At 52.5% G+C, this 13,175-nt stretch overlaps 1 protein-coding gene across 1 annotated transcript in view; it reads right to left on the bottom strand.

Moving 5' to 3' along the window:
- The window catches only part of LRRN2 (leucine rich repeat neuronal 2), a 67,103-nt gene extending 54,284 nt beyond the window's left edge, over window positions 1-12,819 (bottom strand). Inside the window, exon 1 of the mRNA XM_030813152.1 lies at window positions 12,339-12,819. The gene's annotated coding sequence lies outside the window, so the exon portion shown is untranslated. The remainder of the gene's footprint in view (window positions 1-12,338) is intronic.
- Window positions 12,820-13,175: the final 356 nt, after the last annotated feature.

Below are 13,175 nucleotides of genomic sequence, written 5' to 3'. Positions count from 1 at the left end.
CCTCCCTCTCCCTCTGTCAGACGATATATGCTTAGAGAATGCACCAGCAACTTAAATTCACCCTAATCATAAAACACCAGGAAAGACCCACTTGGCCCTGTACTTTGCGCACAGTAGATGTTCGAAAAACATTTACTGAACTAAATGAAGACTATTTTCAAATATTTAAAAAACAATACCCTATCAAGTCTATCAGAATTCTTTAAATTATCCATCACATTATTCCTGTTTATTTGGGTAGATAATTAAAAGATGACTTTTTAAATTCTTTAATATTTATTGGTACCTACTGTGTGCCAAGCGTTTTACAAGCATGAGCTGGTTTCATTTTCACAACCCTGTGAACTGGGTGTGTTAAACCCATTTTATAGATAAGTGAAATGAGGCTCAGTGAGAGACTGAGGCACGTCCAGGGTCATAGAGCTGGGAAGCACAAGTCACAGGATTCTAACCCAGATGGATCCAACTTTCAAGAAGGTGATCTTTTCAGCACATCCGCCTGCTTCCCACAAATGCACAACAGATCGCAGCATCAAGAGTGACCGAAAGAGACAGAGGCAGCAAAGTTGTATGCAGGAAGACTGCAGCCACACAGCAAATCTGAGGCTTCCCACTGCCTTGCCCTGGGGAAATTGTCCTGAGATTGGCTAAGCTTTGCCGAAGAAAAGTGGAGAGGGGTCTGGCCCTTGCTCCCCTCAGCCCCTGTGATTGCTAGGCTGGTTCTCCCCCTTCCTGCTTTCCCCTACTACCCACGTGATCTGGTATTTCATTTAGGGCTGCCCTGCTTGGTTCTTTGAATGTGTGAGAGGCCTAGAAGCAGCAAGGATCTGTCCTTGGATACTCTACTCCCACCCCTCTCCCCACAGGACCAAGTGACTCCCGGACCCAGGTACCCTTTTGTTCTTAGGGCCCAGGAAACAGACAGGAGAGTGGTGGAAAACATGAGTGATCTGACCTGCCATGTTTGAATGCGGCTGTCAGCCCCCCATGCCTGCCCGAATCTGCCTGACAGGTGAGCAGCTGTGCACCACATCTGTCTGTCCATCTGTCTCCCTCTCAGGGGCCTGCAGAGAGCCAATACTCCTCAGGGAGCAGAGGCCCTGGACCTGAAGCAGCTCCCTTACTTTGGATGTTATTCGGCTGGGACTAGGAAGCGTGGGGCAGGATAAGTGTGCCTCTGTCCCCATCCAAAATCCAACCCCCACCCCCGCCAACTGCCAAGTCCCCCTCACTGCCTCCCCTCCCCTCCCCTCCTCACTACTCTCCTAGCTCTTCCTGCCAAGCTCTGCAAATTACCACACATGCCAATAAGTCATTAGAAACCAGAACGGCAAATGTGAGGTTGCCATGGAGACCAACACCGGGGAGCTGGCAGCCCCGGGGGGCCGGCCGGTGGCTCAGGTGTGTTTCAGGGAGAGCTGGGAAGGTCAAAATGCCTGGCAGAGGGTATACACACCACTGGGGCACTGATTTTAGGCAAGGCTCTGCCTCTGCCTGCTTTTCCTCTCCCTTCCCTCCCACAGTCCTGGGTCCTGCCCACCTGCAGCTTGTTATGGGTGATAAATGCTGCATAAGCTTCACGAGGGCAGGTGCAGCCTAGGCCAGTGGGCTAGGTCCTCTCCTTTCCTGGAGCTGTGTCTCCACTCAGAGCAGGTGGCTGTGAGAAAGCCCATCTGGTGACCAGTTCCAGGACAAAGAACACAGACAGATCTGAGCAACCTGGGCTGGCTGCGGATGTTTGGAGAAAGCAGAGGCCCAGGAAGGGGCTGAGGTCAGGACTGGAACTCAGAGCTGCTCATCTTCCTGCACCAGTGCTCACGTCGCCTCTGCCCAGTTCTTAGCACAGTGCTTGGGCCTTTATATGCATGTGTTTGTTGAAAATGTAAAAATATACACATACAATTGTTGTAACAGATGAGTTCATGAGAGAATTCATGTAAGCATCTGGGATTTCTGACAAAACAGGAGTGGACCGTGGGTTGCAGTCCCAGCTCATCCACTAACTCAGCGTGACCTCACACAAAACCACTCCTTCCTGGGCCTCGATTTCATTGTCTGGAGAATTAGCGGGTTGTATTTCACACACAGTGTATTTCAAACCAGGCTCCTCGGAGCCACCGAGTTCTGAAGCAATCCCTCCAGGGTGGCTGGGAGGTCAGAAGGAGGTCAACTGGGTTCTGGTCCACCGCTTGGCTTTTGCCTTGTATTTAGTTTCCTGATGCTGCTGTGAGCAAAGGACTGCAAACTTAGTGGCTAAAAACAACACAGATGTATTCTCTTACAGTTCTGGAGGCCAGAAGCCCAAAATGGGTCTCCCCAGCTTCAAGCTAGGTGTCAGTAGGGTTGTGTTTCTTTCTGGAGGCTGGAGGAGAGACTCTGTTTCCTGCACTTTCCCAGCTTCTTAGACAGGAATCTAGAGGCTGCCCACAGGCCCTGGCCCATGGCCCCTTCCGTCTTCAACACCAGCACTGGCATGTCCAGACTTTCACATATGGCATTACCCAGATGCCGACTTCTGCCTCCCTCTTCCACCTTTAAAGGACCCATGTGATTACACTGGGCCCACTCAGATAATCCAGGATAATTTATTCTTAAGCCAGATATCAGCAATCTTTTCTCCCTTGTCACGGAACATAACATATTCACAGGTTCTAGGGATTCGTACATGGACATCTTAGGGGGCCCATTATTCTGCCTACCAGACATTGAAAAATGGATTAACTTCTATAAATGTTTGAAAGCCACAGGACCAGAGGGCTTCCTGTTGCCATCAGTTCTGATGCACTATGACCTAGGCTCTTCTCCTTTTCTCCATGGGGGATACGCAGAGGAGCTCTGGGTCTGCCCATCAGAGGTGAATGTTGGCAGGCTTAGGCTGTTTTGTGGGCTGTGCAGAGAAATGGGTCTCTATGCCCACCAGAAAAGAGGTCTCCGGGGAGGAAAGAATGAGGACTGTTTTAGGGGAATGGCCCTGTCTCAGCTCCTTCACCTCCATTCCCTATATACCCTGAAATTCAGATGACCCTGCAGTTGTCTGCTCATTTTTATTTCCATGCAAAGTTACATGGAGCCGTGTGTGTGTGTGTGTGTCTGTGTACCCACCCATGCACACTTTACCTATTGCAAAAGGCATGCCAATCTAACAGTCATAAAGGTGAGATAGCATCTTGTCTTTCCACACTTTGACCTTCTACACTGTCCTCTTCCAAGACTCATGAACAGTCCCAGATTGTTTAGAACAAACTCTAGAAACAGTAGCTAAGCTCAGAAAACATAGGATCTTAGACCTTTCTGAGCTTAGGTACTGTTTCTGCTAGCAACTTTCCAGGCCCATAATGATCAATTCTCCCCTCTGCAGGTGAGACAGGCTCTTTCTTGACCCTGGGGGAGATGGTGGCCTCTCATTCTTCCATAAAGCATAACCTCTGTTCTCATCTCCGCAAGACACCCTCTGCCAACTGCTTGGGACCCAGTGGGGCTCAATAACTTTTATGAGCAAGGTGCCCTGGGCATTAATCACAGCCCCAGTGTTTTATGATTTTATGCAAATTACTCACCTCTCTCAGCCTTATTTTCTTCCCTCGGTATAAACTGGCAGCTCATTCCCATTCCCACTTCTATCATATGTCCCACGGGATCCCGGAAAAGAAATGTGATGAGGTAGGAGAACGCTATTCTCTAGAGGAATGGCCCTGGGGAAATTGAGAAAAGGAACTAACATTTATTGAGCTTCTACTTTGTAGCAGGTACTTTACACAGATTAGCTCATTTAATGTGGTAGTTGAGAATCAGGGCTCTGGAGTCAGAAAGATTTGGGGGCTGAATTCTGGCTCTGCCACTTGCTGGCTGTGCAGGGCCTCCAGGCTTTAGTTTCCTCAACTGCAAAATGGGGGAAAATAATATCTACTTCACAGCATTATGTGGATGAAATGAGATAAATGCAGTGAAGCTTCTGGCACCTCATAAGCACTCAATAACGTTAGCTCTTATTATTATTAACAACCCTAGGAAGTGGATGTTATTAACTCAGATTTATAGATGAGGAAACTGAGGCTTGGAGAGGTTAAGTAAGATGCCCAAGGGCAGGTGGCTAGGGACTGTGAATTCTGACCCAATGCCAACTGATTCCACTTCCTCTGGATTGTGAGACATAAGGACAAAAGCCTCAGGGTCAGCCTCTGCGTCTTCCAGGGGGTTGTGCTGGGGTACCGCGGGTGTGCCCCCCTTTCTCAGGCTCCAAGGACTTAGAGGAGGGGAGAAGTCTGTCTAGTAGTGGACTGCTTTGCCTATGGGTCTCTTGGCTCCTGCATTCTGCCTGGGGGCTGGGGGCAGGGAGGAAAGCATTGCCCCCCGTGTCTTGGGTGGGCGAGGGCACTACCAGTGGATCCTAGTCTGCTCCACTCTGGGGATCTCTCTCTATACTTCAGAGGTGAGCTCATACCTCCAAGATCCAGGGAGAGGACACACTCACCCCTCATGGGGGAGGAAGTTTGCTCATTTTGTTGCAATTTTATTTGCAGTTCACAATATCTGAAACGACCAGGAATGTTACAGGAGTAACCTACCCAACACGGGCCCACCCAGGCAGTGAGAGGAAGGGAGACGAGAAGCTGCTGCAGCCTGGGTAGATACATGGAGCCTAAGGGAATTCCAGAGAACATGGCTCCAGACAACGGTGAACTAAGAGGCTGAGATTCCCAGTGTGCAGACCTGGGACAACAGCCAGAGCTGGAAATGGGACTCCATGAAGCCAGAGGACTTCCAAGATCAGAGATCATCTGGTCTTGGGCAGGAGAGGGCAAGGACACTGGATAATGGATTTCCTTCTGGAAAGGGTGGCTTTCCGTGTCTCTGGAGAGAGTACAGGGGGCATTGGAAACCCAGGTGGGAGGCAGGGACTGCTCAGAGACAGAAGACCCTGCCCTTGCAAGCTGCCATGTGGGCTGCCTTACTCCCACTCAGTGCCCTCCCCTCCAGCAGCACCACCCCTCTCTCCTCTCACCCTGCCAGCTCCAAGTTCTCCGTGCGAGAATCCTTCCCACTGCAGAGTCGAATCTACTCCATTTTCCAAGCCTAAATCAGCCGCGCCCCCATGAGGAAGCGTTCCCTATATAACTCCCACATAGAGCTCACAGTTCTGATAACATTTATAGTCTAAATCACACAGTTTAGCACTCGGTTTTAAATACTGTCTGGTATTATTCCCTCATTATTTCTTGTGAGTGTAAGTTCTGCCTCCCCAGCTGATCAGTAGGTTTCCTTACCAGTAAAGACTGTGTCCTGTCTTTTTTATTTCCTTCCCAACCTCACACCCCACACTGCCTAGGACAGTGCTCAGAGCATCCTTGGTGGGGATGTACTGATTGGCTGAAACAGCTCCAATGGCTGCAGAGGGCAACCAGGCAGCACTTCCTGACTAGCCGCTGAGGAAAATGCTGGAATGGATGGCCGACGACCAGGGGTGTTAAAAAGTCAAATCATGCCGCCCCAGGCTCCAACCCTGCAAGAGCCCATCTTACTCCGAGGAAAAATCCCCCTCCTCACCAGCTCCAGAGCTCTCCCAGAGCTAGCCTCCTCCTGACCCTCTGACTTTATCTCCTGCAACTCTCTGCCCTCACCACACTCCAGCCACGCCGGCCTACACGCCGCCTCTGACTCTCCAGGCACAGCCCTGCCTCCCTGCCCTTGCACCTGCTGTCCCCTCTGCCCAGCTTGCCCTGACTGCGGTGCCACCCCCTCATCTCTCCTCAGATGTCACCTTCTCAGTGAGGTCTCTGTAGCCACCCTGCACAAGATAACAAACTCCCCCTCTCCCAACTGACTCTTCCATTTCCCTTCCCTGTTTTTTCTCTTTAGCACTTAGCAGCCTCCAATATGCCATTTCCTTTATGAGTTTATTTTACTGCATCCCCAGACAATAAACTAAAAGCTCCTGAAGGGCAGAGATCTGTCTGGTCATTCACTGCTGTCTGCCCTCAGTGCCTGGCTACATGCTTCACAAATACTTGCTGAACGAAGAGACTCCAGCCCCACCCCATGTCTGAGATGGCTGAGGCGTGGTGGCTCTCAGAGATGGGCAGTGGACAGGATGATTCTGCAGGTCCCCTCGCAATGTAGATTCCACCATTCAACCCCTGGGCCCAATTCTGGGCAGGCACTTTCTCAAGCTCAAGGCCTGAAGCTGTCTGAACCCCAGCAGAAGGCAGGGGAAAAGGAGTGGCGACAGCCAGGCAAGGTGAAGCGTCAAATTCTCTTTCCTCCTACACAGCTTTTAAATGTCTTGCTTCCCACCAGCTGCCCCTCTGTGGTCATTCCCCCTTCTGGGCATCACCACCTCTGCCCTCCCAAGCCAAAGACAGATACTTTCATTGACCACATTCAAATGCTTATTTTGAGAACATTTTAGAGAGCAAAGTAACCTTTGCTGCCTTTCTTTTCTCTTCCTCCTTTTTCCTTCCCCCTGAAAAGATCAGATAGGACAGACCCATTCTTCCTGGGGAACCCAGGCTGGTTGCTAATAATCACTGCCCTGCCCCCTTCTTCCATATGTTTTTCCCTGAAGAAGCTGCCTTGTGAGACATTTGTAAATAGGAACAGTTGTACCTGTTCTTCCTGAAGCACACGAGTCTGCCTTGTTAGAGCTATCCCACTGACAGCACAAATCCCAAGCCTTCCCCATCTCTCTCCACCTTATCTGGGGTCTGGGCCCCATTCTCACATCTCCCAGCGAGCCACCCTTGCATTGGTTCCCACCATGTGTCCATGGGCACTGACTCTTAAGGTCCAGCTTCTCTGAGGCTAGTGGCTCCATGTGGCCCCGAGGCACTTAGCTGAGACAGAAGGAAACAATGTTGGATCTTAAATATCACACCCTGCAGGAGCAGGAGGAAAAAAAAGGTCACGGAGACCCTCTCTGAAGATCCCAAAAAAGGAGAAAGGCAGCCACTGGCTTGGGCAGGGCTGGCTTAGGGAACTTCTTCCTGGAGGGAGGGAAGGAGGAGAATGGGCTAGATGTCCCAGAGCACCCTCCAGGCCCAAGGAACACCAGATTCGGGGATGGTGAAGAAGCAGGAGGAGTCCTAAAGTCAGAGAGAAGGGCTAACTCCCTCCCTTGGATCTTTCCTAGCTATATGTCCTTGAGCAAGTCTGAGGCTGTTTCTTGGCTTTTTAGGTTAGGGATAATGAGAGTTAACTACCTATCTAATAGGGGTACTTTTGAAAGCTTAACAGGATAACGCAGGTAAAGCAGTTGGCACAGTGCCTGGCACATAGTAAATGCTCAATAAATGCTAGGTATCAGGTATCATAATTAGTGTCATTACCATGTGAGAGGTAGAAGCTGAGAAGCAGTTATTGCCCCAGGAACCCTCTGTCTGCGCTTTATCTTGGAACTCACTTCAGGTCCATCAAATGCTGAGTAGCAGGGAAGGTGTGGGTGCAAGAAACACACAGAAAAAAACTGAATTCCAAACCAAATCTGGTTCAACTCACCTCCTAAAAGGCAGCCCCCCTCAGGCCAAGGCATCTCCCAGGTCCCTAGGAAGTGCCAGAAGGCAGAGTGCAAGGCCTAGCACCTCTGGGTTTGGAGCAGAGTCTGCTTGATGAGGGCTTAGAACGTGCAGGAGCCCAAGGTCATGAGCCTAACCCCCAGCAGGGATGCACCAGGTCCCCTGCACCAAAACATGTGGGAATGTTCTGGGCGACCAGCCAGCCCCACTGGAAGCCCAGCTCCCAGCTCTGGAGACAAAGAGGCTGACGGGGACGTGTCAGCGGTGATGGTGACATTCACAAAGAGCAGTCAACACATACACACCCCGGTATCTTTTCATGCACGATGCCTGTGCCCCAAATACCCTCATCACCTGTGTCCCCAGACCCACCGTCTCTGCCTGGTTGACTCCTTTTCAAGCCTTGGCCCAAATATCATATCACTTGGCAACCCTTTCCTAATCTGCAAACAGCAAACAGAGAATCACTTTTTTTTTTTTTTTTTTTTTTTTTTAAAGACAGAGTCTTGCTCTGTTGCCCAGGCTGGAGTGCAGTGGTGTAATCTCGGCTCACTACAACCTCCGCCACCTGGGTTCAAGTGATTCTCTCGCCTCAGCCTCCCAAGTCGCTGGGATTACAGGCATGTGCCACCACGCCCGGCTAATCTTTGTATTTTTAGCAGAGATGGGGTTTCACCATTTTGGCCAGGCTGGTCTTGAACTCCTTACCTCATGTGATCCACCCGCCTTGGCCTCCTTAGGATTACAGGTGTGAACCACCAAGCCTGGCCGAGAGTCACCTTTTTATCTGCTTATCCCTATAGTCCAACACTTGTTTCATTATTGTCTATGGGACTGACTCCCCCATCTAATAATAATAATAACAATAATAATATTACTTACATAGCAGTTACTATATATACCAGATACTGTTCGAAGCTCGTTACATGTATCACCTCATGTAGTCCTCATGACAACTTTATGAAGTAGGTACTTTTATTATCCCATTTATAGATGAGGAAACTGAGAGGAAGAGAGGTTACATGACCTGCTCAATGTCACCCAGCTAGAAGTGGTGAGGCCTGGATTTGAACCAGCTGTGTGGCTCTAGAATCTCTACTCTTACAGTGAACTCCTTGAAGGCAGGGACATCTGATCTGTCTCTTTGTCCCCTGCACCTAGCACAGAGCCAGGCACACAGTAGGTACTTAGAAAAGATGGGTTGACTGAATAAGCAAATGCCTGATTGAGGCTAACTTGGTGAAATTTCAGACTCTGAGCTGTAGGCCACAGAGACCCAGGCCCCGCACTGGAAAGTAACAGATAAAGGCATCTTTCTGACTCGTCCTCTCAGCAATCTAATCACATGCTGCTGTCTTTTTTGCATATCTCTTGTCTTCGGTTTTGTTTTGTTGTCTTTTTCAGCTACTTCATTTTTGTCAAAAGTGTTTTTTGTTTCTCAGTTTATCTTCTGCCTTTGTCTTCCTTCTCTTCTGTTCCTTGGTCACTCTCCCCATTCCTGCCCCATTCCAGCCTCCAACCATGGTCCTTGTCCTTCCCTGGAGTCCTTGTAGGCTTGAAAGCTTCTGGTCCCCATCCTTTGTCTTGAAGCTTTTATAAAGAGTATAAGCCATATAGATTAAGAACACAAGCGACACTTATTCATTAGATGGGCCATAGACCAAGCTTCTATATCCTGACCCTGAGTCAATTCTACCTGAATGCAGGTGCGGTGTGGGGTGAGGGACTTCCTGCCTACAAGTTGTCACATACCTGTGTAGGATAACACAGGAAAAGTCATTGCCCTCCCTGCCTCCTCATTCAGGGTCCCAGTTCCTCTGGGAAGCCTTCCTTTTTGGTCACTTTCACACAACCGTTCAGCAAATCCTTATACATATTAATAGTCTAACTGGGAGATAAGGCCCCATGAAAAGTTAGGTTAGAATGTAAGCCTTAGTATAAGTGTACAAGTTACCAGATGTCACACATATTATAGGGCCAAATCAACTGCAGAGATAAGTGATTTCAAAATGGAGATCTATATGACCCGGAGCAAGTGGTTTCTCCTCTCCAGGCCTCAATTTCCTTGGCTAGAAAACAGGGGATCGTAATGCAGACATTAGAAGGTTGTCAGCAGGACTGAACGGAATAACTTTTGTAATGTTCCTCACATAGACTGGTACATAATAGGTATTCAATAATAAATTTGATTCCTTCCCCCTTCTCTGTCTGAAGCACCAGCCTTCTACTCAGCCCTGGGCTGCCAGATAAATGGTGAGATGTGACCTGGTCCATCCTTTCAGGTCAGAAAAGTATCTTAAGGACAGGATGACTTGAGCGGTACCTGGCATGTTAGAGGTCACTCAGTGTGATAATTCACTAGCATTGTTCATCTTCCTCACCTCTGCCCCCTCAAGCTGTGGGTCTTTGAACGAGCCTGGTGGGAACAGAGCTAATCAGCTGGCAAGTCCAGATACAAGTGTGGTCAGCTTGAGACATGGAGGTTTGTTTACCGCTGTATCTTCAGCTTCTAAAATCATGAGAGGCACACAGTAGGCACTCAAGAAATAGTTGTTGAATGAACAAATTTTTTAAAAAGCAATGGAGTTTCCTTTTCCTTTCAAATAAACGACATAAGGGTGTGGGGAGTAGGAGGGGCAGGTGAGTAAATGACAGGGTGCAAGGGACACCAGGGCCAGACAAATGCAGCTGCCAGGCCCACCAGCTCAGGCTCCTCTGCAAAAGGGATGCAGCAAAGCCAACAGTGCGTGTGCCCCCACCGGCAGGATGAGCGGGAGTGCGTGTACGCCTGGCTTACGGTTTAAGCTGCAGTTTACAGGAGAAGCGGAGCAAAGGTGGAGACAAAGACTGGGAAGGGAGATATCTGGGGAAGAATGAGGAGGGTGAGAGAAGACGAAGAGCAGTGTGAGGGGGAAAAAGGAAGTGAAGAGTGTTAGAGGAGGAAAGTGAAGAGTGAAGGAAGGAGAGGAGGATGAGGGGGAGGAGGAAGAGGGGAGGCACAGGAAAAAGAGGGTGGGAAGTGGGGAAGAACTGTGTTGAATTAGAGAGGGAACCTGCTGTACTAGCCTGGGTGGAATTAGCAGATCTCTGAGTTCTTACTGCCACTTGGTGTCTCCCTGGGAGGAGACTGCATTAGGGAGAGGGTGTGGATTTGGGGGTGTTCCTAGGTGCCAGACCCTGGGCAGATCTCAATCTCCCAGGCACTGAGGCCTTTAGTTCCATGCTTTGCAAATAATGAGGTCCCATCCCAGGTCCAGAGAGAGCCCTCTGCAAGAAGGAGAAGTCTGAGTCAGCCCAGGGGAAGGAAGAAGGCCTAGGAGGCTCAGACCCCTAGCTCTGCCCTTCTGTTTCCATCGTTTCGCCACAACAGCACCCGGCCAGGAAAGTGGGTCAGGCCACCCACATGTGACTTTTTCTGGTAGCCACAGGGCCCAAAGGCAAGGGGGCTCCAGTGCCCAGTACAGAGCCCACCCCTACCCTCCATGCCCAGTGCTCTTTTTTGGAGGGATCTTTAAGAAGCAGTGGGCAATGGGAGGAGCTCCTGGCCTTCTTATTCAGGGACAAAACCCTGGGCCAGAGCCCATCCTAGACTGGCGGGAAAGGGGGGCAAGGAGCCTGCCATCGGCCTGGGTGCATGGGGAGACCTAGATCTTCCCCTATGACAGTGACCAAGCTGGCAGGGAGTCACCTCTACTGCCCTGACCTAGGGAGGCTGTTCTCCCCACCACCCTAGGTCCTGGGGTTCTCAAGCAGAGGGCCTGTCAGTCCATCTCTGGCAACTGAGCGCTGTGCCCAGCCCATCCCCTCCAACCCTGCCAGTCGCCCAATTAGAAGCTGCGTTGGCTCCAACAGATGGGAGCTGCGGCAGCCTGAGGAACAGAGCACAAAGCCCAGCTGACATTTTCCTTCCTGTTCCTTTGGGTGGGGGAGGAAGGGTAGGGAGCACAGTGCTATCCCCAGGGCCCCTCCCCAGGGTCCGGGTCTCCTGCACCTCTTTAGCTTCTCTGCTCATCCCCAGATGGAGCTCAGTTCCCCCTCACCCCGCGGCTCCTCGCCAGCTGGGCAGCCAGAGCCTGCGCCACCCTTTGCCAGCAGGACAGACGGCCCACCTGTGGCTGGCTAGCCCATCCTGTCTCCTGGGTGCTGCGGTGGGCTCAGAGCCACCCTTCCGTTTCCGCTTCCCCCTGACCGAGTCCCCAGGCTGAGCCCCAGGCCGGCCCATCCCCCACCCCAAAGGTCCCATCCCAGGCTGCAGTCGGACCCCAGCCAGCCGGCCCGGGAGGAGCCTAGCTCCTGGTTCCAGATACTTCAGACAGACCCAAGGCCACCTTGTCCCTCCGCACAGACTCGCGAGCTCCAAGAAGGAGAAAGTCCCCAGGCTCTGGAGCGCTTCCAGCCTGCCAGTCCGCCCGTGTCACGCCCTCTCTAACCTCACTGCCACCTCTCGGCTCCTCCACATCTCCAGGGCCCCACTCTACCCAGCAACAGTTTGGGGGAGGTTCTGTCCTCTCCGGGAGAAGGCCCAGGCGCCCCCTCCCTGGCCGCTTCTGGGCATTCTCCAGCCCTCCGTCCCTCTGCCCCTCGGCCGCCTCCCTCTCCCAAGTCGCCGGCTCCCCTGCAGGCGTCTCGGCGGAAGGCAGCGGCCAGCCCTCCCCCGGCCCCCACCCGGGTCAGGCGGAGCTGCGGTGCCAGGGCAGGAGACCGGAGCCCTGAGGCGGCTGCTCCGGGCGCTCCCGCCGCGTCCCCCTCGGCCACGCCAGCGACCTCGGTGTCCACGATTCCCCAGCCGCGGCGGCGCTGCCCAGGTCAGCCCCGAAGCCGCACACTCACCCCGTGGTCGCCGGGCGCCGGGCGCCGTCCGCCGTCCGCCGTCCGCCGTCCGCCCGGGGCCGGGCTGGGGACGCTAGTCCGCGCCCTCCCGCCGCGCGCGCCGTCTGCACAGGCCGAGGAGCCTCGGCGGGCGCCCTCTCCAACGTGGAGTTATCCTGGGAGCGGCTCCGGGGCCCAGCCGGTGAGGGCGATGGCAGAATCCCAATCCGTCCCCACCCCGTCTCCGCGCCCTGGGCGCGTTGTGGCCGGAGGCTGGCCGGCGAGAGCCAGGCGCTCCTTCAGAGCGCCGCGCGTTTGCAGGTGCCCGGAGCAGGCCCTCGCGGCGCCCGGCACCCCCTACACGCGCGCCCCTCCTCCCGGCTTCGCGCTCGCCCTCCTCACTGGCTTCTCCGCCGCTCTCCCAACCTCCCCAGCCCACTCCGGTCGCCTCCTCCCAGTCTGCATGCCACGCCAACCCCCTCCAGTCCCGCTGCCATTTTAACTCCTGAGTGGCCAGAGGCCCCCTCTACCTAACGCACACACACCCGGGAGGAAGGAGTTGGGTGGGGCCAGACGCTAACGCTTGAGCTGTCCTTGTGCCTAGAGACACAAGGCTTGGCTGAGAGAAGGAGCACAGCCCTGGGGTCCAGGAACAGAAGGGTTGGCTTCTCTCATACTTCCTCGGACCCTCTTGCAAAGGCCAGGAGGACAGATGGGGAATTCAGCAGCTTTGTGAGGACAGGTGCCGCTCACAGTCACAGCATGCACCTAAGATCACATTTTTGCTTTGCATGGTGCTACCCTCCCGAAGTTAACAGTGGACTAAGGAATGTAGTGGGGTGGGTGAGAATTTGTCAC

This window comes from Nomascus leucogenys, chromosome 5 (assembly GCF_006542625.1).
Source record: "Nomascus leucogenys isolate Asia chromosome 5, Asia_NLE_v1, whole genome shotgun sequence".
NCBI lineage: Eukaryota > Metazoa > Chordata > Mammalia > Primates > Hylobatidae > Nomascus > Nomascus leucogenys.
Note: the sequence above shows the minus strand (reverse complement) of the source record. Positions and strands in the feature narration are given on the sequence as shown.